This window comes from Lytechinus pictus, chromosome 10, assembly GCF_037042905.1.
Source record: "Lytechinus pictus isolate F3 Inbred chromosome 10, Lp3.0, whole genome shotgun sequence".
Taxonomy (NCBI): domain Eukaryota; kingdom Metazoa; phylum Echinodermata; class Echinoidea; order Temnopleuroida; family Toxopneustidae; genus Lytechinus; species Lytechinus pictus.
The window spans coordinates 8568738-8580170 of record NC_087254.1 but is presented as its reverse complement, the minus strand read 5'-3'; the positions used below and the strand labels follow the sequence as shown (position 1 = coordinate 8580170).

The 11433-nt window shown below is 35.6% G+C and overlaps 1 long non-coding RNA gene across 1 annotated transcript; it reads left to right on the top strand.

Moving 5' to 3' along the window:
* The first annotated feature begins 3418 nt into the window (after positions 1-3418).
* On the top strand, positions 3419-7874 carry LOC135155628 (uncharacterized). The gene is made up of 4 exons (XR_010294772.1): positions 3419-3509; positions 5188-5354; positions 6127-6239; positions 7179-7874. It is a non-coding gene; the product is annotated as an uncharacterized LOC135155628 (long non-coding RNA).
* The last annotated feature ends 3559 nt before the right edge of the window (positions 7875-11433 follow it).

Below are 11433 nucleotides of genomic sequence, written 5' to 3'. Positions count from 1 at the left end.
TGAACTTCATATGATTTTTTGTTTTGACTTTTTTTTCAAAGTCGTGTTTTGGGTTTGTTATTGAGGATCTCGTTTATTTTGAAACCAATTGATTCATTGTTTAGATTTTAATGGATATTTTCAATTATTTTGGAGTTCCATATTTATATAAATATGTATACATGTGAATGTGTAATTATGCTATTGATTATGTAAATATTACTGCTTCAATTATATTAATTATAACAAATTGTATGTTATGCGGACAGGGCTGTTGTGGAAAGCAGTTCTGAAACTGACAATGCTACCCTGTATAAATAAAACTACATATAAATGATAAAAATAAATAAATTAAGCCAGAGTCACATCACAGAAACTGACTCCAAATCGATCTAAGCTATTATGATATTTCGAATGGCATATCGTTGCTATGTTTGAAGTCGCTTCCGTTGGTTCGACTAAAGCCATGATGACATTAATGTCAACCTAAGTTCCTAGTGGTCTATTGAGCAATGAACATGATGATGGTGATGGCGATATAGTGAGAAAGAGAGAGGAAGAGAAAGAGAGGAAAAGGTAGAGAGAGAGAGAAAAAAAAAAAGGATTGTCTTATGCCCCGGAGAAATAATTATTTGAAATGGATGTCCACACATCAAAAGGGACACCGTCAAGATAATGATTATTGCTTTGTAACAACAAGACCTTAGCATGATGTTGTGCAATCAACATGTTAGTACGAAGGGGTTTAAAAGCTCTCTACAATGACTGAAATTTTGTCTAATAGCTAAGAGCTCACACTACTAAGATCCAAATTTCATTATCGTCATGTTGCGAATAATGGCTCGTAACAAACATCCATTACTTACAGAAGAGATAAGGGTAACGGCGTCAGAGTTGCTAGGCAAAATTCAAATTAGGATAAAAATGGACCCTCTTTTCACTTAAAAGTGTACTACCCGGAGACTTAAATTATAAAAAAACCGCCGTCTCGTTTGATAAATAGTACCCCATAATCAAATGTTTATTAGCTTTGCTAATGAAGAGATTTTAAAAACTATTTCCATCTCAAAAGAATAGGTTTCGGAATGGTCACAGTTAAGTACCATGCTTTGTTTTGGAGTTGTAATAGTGTAGGTAACGATTGATAAAACGACCCTGGCAGCAAATTTGCTACTTTACTGAGACATCCTTATCAGGAAGTCACCCACCAACCATGATAGTGCCGCAGTCACACTTACTAAACAGACTACAGACCGACAAAATCATTACGTTGTTAGCCATAACAAACCATCGGTCGATTTGGATTAGGATTCGTCGGTGTGACTGTAGCCTAATAAACGAGATATACAAGGGATTACCAGGAGCAGGGGTGCAGAAGTCCTTACCAGTCCCTTGCTAATTACCCTTGGTAGGTTGCAAACGTTGATCCAGCGTTAGTCTTCATTGTCTGCGTCTTATCCTACACCCTTGTGACATCCGAAATGAGATAGGAAAGTGATCCCACTGTCTGCGTATTAGCATAGCTATCTTCGTTCACCTACTTACAGTTTGGGGTCAGTGGTGTACCCACTCACCCTCTCTCACTAATCTTCTAGAGTTCATTGCACTATTTTTTTATGGATAGGATGTTTTCCTCTCAATGTTCTAAATGAGGAACAACATATATTCATTTGAAAATTATTTCTTTATGTTTTCATCTAGTTATATCACACAAAATCTACAGTAGATAGCCGATACATTAGACACAACTCGTATCACATGTTTTATACCTCCATGGAACGACTATTAATGATTCATATTTAAGTAACGATACCGTGTATACAGAGAGATTAAGTGCTAAATCGCACTTTTTATTATGGTTATTGGATAAAAATCCCACCAGAAATTACTGTATGGTCATGCATCAAATAAAATTACAACTATTTCAGAAAACGAAAGCAAAATGTACCATTTAATCTCCCATTCAATCAAAGAAGCCGTTCATCCATAAAATGTGCCTGAATTACGACGATACAACCTTTGAATGGATGTATAAAGGGAGTTTTTTTTTCGTGAGAAAGCATGATATATTTTTTTCTTTTGTATGCATTAAAGATACATAACTACAAGATGAACCTTCATTTCGCAAATCCACTCAAGAATACAGTATTTAATATAAATAATCATGAAATTGCCATGAATTTATTGACGAAAACTACCGTTTGTATAACGGAATATTTCTCTACAATAGCGATATTGCCATTCAAATATTTACATATCTGACGCTAAGAATTGACAGCTTTTAGAGAAGGATCGATTTTGATTACAATCGCATAGAGGGAATTGGTTATTGCTTTTCTACCTTGCTCAACGGTCGATGGAAATTCTTTATTTTCACTCAAAATTTGTGCGTAATTTTTTTCCTATATTGCTGGGAAATGTTCACGTATGGTACGATTTTTCGGCTCATGTCAACAACGATTTATTAACTATTCTATATGGTATTTGTTTTTTTTTTCTCCCAAGAGATACATGCCACTCTATCCGAACTACAATAAAATGATTAAGGTGCATTCTTTAATTCTTCTTTTGTAATTGAATTTTCCTAACGATTGTCAAAGAACACTGAAGAAAAGGTTTCAACCTAATACCGTTTTACAATTACACATAGACAACCCTTTTTGAAGGTGTAATTCTGTTCCTTTCATGTGCACGGAGCAAAATTAATTAAAATGTTTTATTGTTTATAGCTCTTAATCTGTATTTATATTATTTACGTTTTCACTTTCTCTGGAGGAAATATACGTTAATTTTTATCATCAACTATATGTATTCAGGAGCCCGTTTCCTAAATTCCTTGAATTCTTTTAACTTTGTTATTATGGCAACTACCATGGTAACAGGACTCGGCAGCCAATCATAATCAAGGTTTTCATGGTAGTTGCCGTGATGGCAAAGTTACAACAGTTGCAAGTCCTTTATAAAACGGGCCCCAAGTCTAACATAGATATTCATTCTGCCTTTCATAATCCTCTGTATTATGACTATAATATTAATCAGCATTCCAGCCCTAGGAGAGATATGCTATAGAAATCTTAATGAATGCCCCCATTTTCTAAAGGGTTTTAATGACAATGAGACATATGCCACTGTCAAAGTCCCTGGTATCTATGAGACAATAGCTATTGATTGGAATACAGACGTGCTCAGATATATTGATTAAGAGAAGAAAGCAGTGACCGGGGGGGTGTTTCATCAATATTTTCGTCCGACAACTGTCAGCGCTGACTAAAATTGTCAGCGCTGACAATTTAGTCAGCGCTGACAAAAATTCGTTTCATCAAACTCTCGGAGCTCCTCTGACTATTGTCAGAGAATTGTTATTTTACAAATCGTCTTGAACGAGGTTCGCTGACTAATTAGGCCACGCCCACTCCCAAAGTCGTGAAAAAGATGTAAAATTGATTGATGTTTTCGCCACGACGATTCGAAATGAAACGAAGAAATGAGAAGAAGCGAAGGTCCTCGTAGAGGTGAATGAGGATTTTACCGTAAGTAAAACCCTTCAAAATGTCGTTCATATTGTATGTAAGGTGATTGAATTATTCGTTGTGCGTGATTATCAAATGAATTACAAGAAAAGAGGATCTTCTGGCAGGACCCCTGTCGATACGATCGGTGAACTTGACAGTACAAAATCCAGTCTAGTCCCATACCCGTGTTTCTGTGTCTGTAGAACTATCTCAGGTCCAAACTAACGACACGGCTCACGGCTGTCACGTTTTTATGATCCGCACATGGCTGCAATGTTATAAATTTTGCAAAGAGAATTCTTTATATTGTTCTACCTTTATGTCATTCTATGTTGCAAATCATATTTTTTCATTTCCTTTGGTTTTGTAATAATTTTGTTGCTCGGTGTAGTCGGAGATTGGCTTGATCACCAGGCAAACCAGCGTGTGCAATTGTAAATGTACACATATCCAATGGGGCCATCCTAATTCTGTGTTACAGAAATTGGAATTGAACAGGAGCTAAATCACATGGTAATAGTGTGAGTGGTAAATTTGTAAAGTGGATGTTCTCAACTATTAATGTAGGCTTAGCCTTAGCAAGTCACAAGTCGAATGAAGTGAAGGCTCTCGACAGCTGTCGAGGATTCGGGCGGGGGGGGGGGTGATGCGATTGTGGCAGAGGTGCGTTCACACCCAATAAAAATTAAAATCTAGATATAAAAAAATTATTAGATCTAAGTTTTAAATAGTGCAACCGGCCCGTGGCCGTACTGGTATAGCTTATAGGCCTAGATCTATCTTAAATTATCTTTGACTTTGCGCACCCAAGTGAAATGAGCCATTTCATAGCTCCCTTTAAAAAAAAATATTGATCGTCCAATTTGGGGGAGACGAAATAATGCTCTTCATTTGTGTGCGATTATGAAGTTTGTTTGGCTTTTATTTTTCTAAGTCAATTTTTTAGACAAATTACTATTTAGCATGAATCTGCAATAGCATCGGTGTTATTGGGGTAAATAAATTAAATTATTGTTGATAATGTCTCTTAATCTATTTTTTGAAAAATACTGTCGTACCACATAAAGTTAGAGTCTAGTCATACCTAACCTTAAATAGCATGTAAAGGTTAAAGGTCTCTTCATTAGAAAAAAATATAGGAGAATATGGAATGGATCTCATCAATCCCAAGTATTTTTCTGCCTTGAATCTCATATTAAAGTTCCATTGAACAAAGGTCACAGTCCAGAAATAGTTGACAGTTTGATGGTTTGATGGGGATGCAATTTGCTGCAGTTATGAATTAGGAGCCTATTCATATTTTTTATTAATTTGATTGTGGCTTTTAACCGGCAAGGTATCCAAGCGCTATTGAGTTAGAAAAAAACTTTTATTTTTATTTTTTAATAAAAAAAAAAAATTATTGAAAAAGCTGTTTTACTATTTTGTATGGTTAATGTGTTAATTACCGTCTTGTTTATAATCAAGTGAAAATTATATGAATTAACAAGGATAAATTGTTGACCGATTGTTGGTAAATTCTATAAATTTCAGGATAATAAAAGAAGAAAAATGATTGGTATATTCGATCATTCCCCTTTATGAAATGTCAACAATATTCATTGAAAGTGCAGTATTTTTCAATGATCACTGTAAATCTACATATTTTCTTTGCTACATGTATAACAATGTGATATTATTAATATTTTAATTTCAGACTATGGACATTTGAACAGTATGCAGAAGAAGACGGATCTGGAACTAGAAAGCAAGGCTCTGACTGGTCTACTACAGCAAGGAATGTGCCAGCGGCCAATTTGATGAACATGTGACAGAAGATTTGGCAATGGGTGAAGAAATACTGAGATTGAAATGCAACCACAGGTAACATGTAGACTAGTAAAATGCGATAATGATTAAAAAATAATGAAGGATATTGTTTTGGTTGCAGAATGTAAAATCATAAAAACCCACATCAATGACTATGAAATCGGACTGTGACCGGATTTTCTATTTAAAGTCAGTTTGAAATGCAAACATTACATAAGCATGAAAGACATAATAGATTCAATATATTTTGCATGTTAGCTGCAGGGTCAGCAGAACGGTTTTGAAAGTGAGGGGGCTGAGCCGAAAGTGGGGGGGGGGGGGGCTGACCAATGCAAAAAATCATAAGCAGATGGTCAATTTTACATTTTTGTACATGGTTTTGGAAAACAGTGCGGGGGCTGAAAAATATGAAATGACCATCTGGTTACGATTTTTTGCATGGTCAGCCCGTTCACTGTAAAAACCGTTCCGCTGACCCTGCAGCTAACATGCACCCCCCCCCCCGCCGGTTTCCGGAGCCCCTGCTCTCACCCCTCAATCCATTTAGCACTACTTGCTCATGTGTATGTACATACAAGCTACATTGTGAGGAATAATTTCACTTTTTAAGTTTCTCAGCCAGAGCATATGTCATTTTTACTATTGTTTGTATTTTTTATTAACATAATAAAAACTTGAACCCTTTATTTACCCCCTTCTATATGAAACCTGGTAATCAAAAGATGTTTTATTTCCTGTTTTTAGACATGTACATATACATGTGAGAAGAAATACCAGATTATGGCAAATATTTTAATTAGTTATTTCAATACTATTTTTCCTTCAGGTGGAGGCTTCAACCAAACTTTTCAGACAGACATGAGATACAAAGTTACACAAGTATAAATGGTTGAAGGTTTAGGAGAGCCAGACAAGAAGGCAGGAAATGTGATGTCGCTTGTAAGTTAAAACACTCTTAATTATGACTGCCTCACTTTGGCGAAGAAAGTAAAGTCACATTAAAAAAAATATTAAATTACTGGTACTGCTCTCTTCTTTATTTGTTCTACTCAAATATTTGAAAACAATGACATCTATAAGTGCTTAGATGCTTAATTGATTAATGGTGATATTTATTGGACAGTTGTAAAACAACCAATATCAATCAATGCTAGATGGTGTGACTTGCTTTCTATTGCCAAAGTAGTAAATGAATGTTCCATTGTTCTGCATTCCTATTAGACCCCCCCCCCCCGCCCCATCACCATCTGCTTTGTATGGGAGTAACACTGGAAGATTACCCCCAAAAAAAAAAAAAAAAAAAAAAAAAAATTATATCTCTTGTAGGCCTGTATAAATGTAATGCCTACAAAAGCAGTCATGAAACCTCATTAATTCAAATGATCTTGGTAGGGGGGGGGGGGTGCCTCAGGATCTTGCCTGTTGATTGTGCACTCGCTTCAGAAATCATGCTGCTGTTCCTGATGTTTTTTTTTTTTTTATTTAATATGATAACATGACTCTTGCATGAAATCAGCATTTGGCTCAAGAAATAAAGACCAAATGTGATAATTTTGGATTTTGACTCCCTTTCTTTGGTAAACCAATGAGAAAAACCCAAGTCATTAAAATCAATTGTGTATAAAAAAAGAGGAAATTTTAATCATTTTCTTATGCATTTCTTTGTTATTAACTTTTTTGTTTTCATTGTTTAATAAGGCTTTGGTGACAATATTTTAACCATTTAGAACTTAAAGTTCTTATTTCAAACATTAGAAATAAAAAAATGTTTTAACAATGATAATTAAATTAAGAATAAATGACTGATATCAATAATGATGGAAATTGATATCTTTATTAATAAAATATCACATGCTCTATAAATTAAATCCATTTCAGTTACTTCCATGAACATGGACAGCAGCAGGAGCAACAACAGCATCAGCAGCTGAAACTACAACTGCAGTAAGAGATGCAACAACCACACCGACAACATCAACAGCAGCAGGAGCTCCAACAATCATGCAGGGAACATCGGGCGCAACATAAATAACTTCATCAAGAGATGCAACAACCACAGTGGTAAACATCAACAGCAGTAGCAACAACGACAGTAGAAACAAAGCAAACAGCAAGGATTCTAACAAGCAATCATACAAGCAACAACACAAGCGACAACATCAATAGATGCCTCAGGAGATGCAACAGCCACACTCGTAAACAGCAGCAGTAGCAGCGATGACAACAGCAACCACACAGGCACCACCTTGAGCAACATCAGTAGCAAAAATAACTAATTGCACCAGGAGATGCAACAACCACACCCACAACACCAAGAGCAGCAAAAACAAACAGCAATTCCAGCAATCACGATGACAACAGCAGCAGCAACACCAACAACACTAATGAACATTGAAAAAACTTGTACAAAAGTCAATGAGGTCGCATTTTTCAGACATTATCAGACATTATTGATTAAAAAATGCACAATGATTTATTTGGGTTAAAGAAAATTATGTTTGAAAAAATGTGTACATTTGAAGATGTTTCCTATGTATTGATTGATATAATATAGTTTTAAAGATGAAAATATTATTCTTGAAATGTCTACTTTTTATTTGTCATTGACTAAAAATAAATACATTTTCTTTGAATTTTCTCAATGAAATGAAAAATAAGCAATTTATTAAAATGTTACATTCAAAATCAACTGAAATTGATCGATTTTAGCTGCAAAGGCCCTCAAAAGGCTGATTAGTCGGTGAAAATAAGTTTTGTCGGTAGGTGAAGGCCACCGACAAAATTAGTCGGTGGTTTCCAATAATTTGTCGGAGAAAATCACCGACAAATTTTCATGAAATGGAATTTAGTCGGTGATGGCAAAATTGTCGGTGAAAATGAAATTAGTCGGTGAAAATCACAATTAGTCGGAGAAAACCACCGACTAATTGTTTGATGAAACGCCCCCCTGGAAATAAGTTGCACTGATTTTTAGATCGACCTATTGTTAGAGCAGCAGTGGTTGTGTTTCATAATTATATATAGATAGAGACAGTGCAAGGTGGAAGAGATAGTTAGAGAGAGAGAGAGATGGGAAAGGAGATAGATATATCAAATAGATAAAGAGCTGGGAAGAATGGGAGACCTTAATACCTGTATTTTTCTTTGTTAACGCCTTTGCAACTCGTTTGAACACCTCGTTATGTTATAACGGTTGTTTCATATCTACGTAAGATAACACAGATTACATTTTGTATTAGGTGATGACGGAAAGGCCGTAAACATCATTCTGCCTTTATAAGAGGCCATAAGCTATACGTTCTAATTGCAGAGAGAAACGCATACATACTATTGCGCATAGTGTGTGTGTATGTGGGGGTGCGCTCGTGTGTTTGTAAATCTAAAATGTATGAGTACACGAGGTTGCGTGTATGTGTGTGTGGATGTATGGGTACGTATAATTACAAAGTATTATCCTTATGAAATCTGCGCTATACGAACTTCATTGTTACGCGTTCACTTTATATGCAAACGTCAAAAGTCGAACGTTTATAGTTTTGCTTAATTAGTGTGTAACAGATTCATATCTCAGTTAGATAACAATTTCGCATTGAATTGATCAAAATCATAACTTGCGTGAACAAATGAAATTTTGTTGGTACTCATCACTTAAATCATAAAATTTAGCATGTTTTTTTAATTTGTAAAAATGTAACATTTCACACAATTGATATGAATTCATCTGAACTGATTATTACTAGTCACCGTTCTAAAGTACAACAACTACTTGATATCGGTAAGGTCTGAATCATGAGACTACTGTATCCTGCATATTGCACTGTTGATAACCGTTAAGTTCCCAAGTTGAGGAGTGTTGCTCCGGGCCAATTCCATTACGTTATTTATTTGGTATACAATCTAAACCCAATTTTTCGCCTTCTCTTTTTGAGGAATGTCGTTCATAGCGCTTCTCCTTATTCCCTCACGCTCCAATAAGCCCAACCACCAGTGTTTTTACTGCCGCTCTCTAGATCCGATTCGATGTTATGCTTTTATTGTTTGATATGCACTACCTAAGCATGACTGCATTTGGATACGACAAGGGGCTTTCGTCATGGCAGACCTATAGGGCAAGATGATCTGTATCTCATATTATCATGAAAGGTGTTTGTGGGATGTTTAAACTTCTGCCAAATATGACTCCCTTTGAAAGAAAATTTTCCATTCTTGATCTTAAATAACAAACGCGCACAAAGGTATTAACAACTGTCAGTACTTGACTTTTATAAAAAATGTTTTATCATTGTCAACTTTTGCAATCAATACAATTACATTATTTGTAATCTCATCATATTCACGGCACTTTTTTAACTCTCCTCAAATTAAGTTCTTAAGTTTCCGATGTGTGTATTATGTCTTGATTATCAACCTCGGAACAATTTGTAAATGTAGTTTCCCCTATCATTCACTCTTATACACCTGCTTTATATCAGCAACAAAACACTCCACTACAATAACCACAACATATCCAGATAACAATAACAAAAAAAATTGAAAAGAAGATAGTAATTGGTATTTCGCCTACCAGTGTAATGTGCTTTAACGATCGTCTGCTAGATGACTGGTGTTTTTGAAATCCACATTGTTCCAGTCTAGGAATCTGAAACGAGAAGTCAACGAAAATATGAATTGCTTTTTTATTATAATTGTGGGAAATAGTTCATTTGGTTTAAGATTCATTTCCTCTAAAACGTAGGCATAGCTAAGGAGTGAGTTAACAAGAATGAAGATAAATAATTGTTGTCTACCAAAGAAAGTATGAAAAGGAAACTACAATCTAACAACCCAGGTACCCGTGAGCATATGTATCATAGTTTCATCATCATTGGTATATTATTTTTGAAATAAAAACATGGATCTTAAAGAAATACTCTACTGCATGTTATGTACAATACGACTCTTTAATCCAAAAGGCCAAATGAAATATGAAGCACTGGTTCTACTATTTACTCAGCATCAGAAATATATTCATTTATCGAAAATGGCTTTAATGCACATTGAATAATTTTTTCTATAAAGATGTGCATTTTACCACCACAACCTTTTTAGATTTGATGTTCATATTGAAATGCTGAATAAAAAATGGATAATGTCTCTACCATAAAAGACCTTCGGTCTCATACAGCATGAAAAACTGAAGTTACCGACGATCCAACAACACGTGTAGCATCAATCGATGGTGGCCTTGAAGCGTAGCCAGCCATTGTTTATGTAGAACAGCGAAACCATGGCCAATTCCATGAGAAGTGTTCAAATCAATAGAGTTAACTGGCTTGAGTACACTCCATTAGTAAGCAGATATGCTCTGTCATTTTCAGATTCAATACGGGGGAGGTATTTTAGCATTTTTGCTTGCTTGAACAGAGAGAAAGATGGAGGGGGAGGGGTAAATGTAATTTTGTAGAAGGCGAAGGAAGCAGGTGCCACTTATCGTTCTGAAGGACACCGTGTAAGAGAGTCTTGAGATGGTGTAACCTTTGAAAAATACTTGTGCTAACCTCAGCAGTCGTGCTTATTTCACTGTGAAGAGTGTAGGTAGAATGGAAGCGATAATGAGAAATCAAGAGCCGGGGATAAGAGAGAGAGAGAGTAAGAGAGAGAGAGAGGGAGAGAGAGACGGAGAAAGATAGACAATGATAGAGAGAGAGGCTGAGAGAGAATGAGAGAAATAGAAAGAAAGGGAATGAGAAAGAAAGAGTGGAAGAGGGCAAGGATGGTAATAGGAAATTTCATAATGGAAGAGGTAGAGACAGGGGGTGGTTAGAGAGAGAGAGAGAGGGAGAGAAAAAGAAAGAGAGGATGAGAGAGAGGGGGAAATGTTTACAGGATTTTCATTGTAGAAGAAAAAAAAATATATGTGAGGACTCAATTAGCTTAAGTTGTGATATATGAGTTCTGTAACCTTCATCTTTCTGCATTCAACTACTGCACACATGCGATTCATTCATTATCCCATTCTGAAATGTCTTTCTTGCTCAAATTACACTGCCGCAATTTTTGTGTGTGGAAAAGTATCAAGGATTTTGATACTATTGCTTATCTCTTCTATGTCTGTTTTTTATGAAATAGAATTGGTGTACAAGAGGCGAGCGTG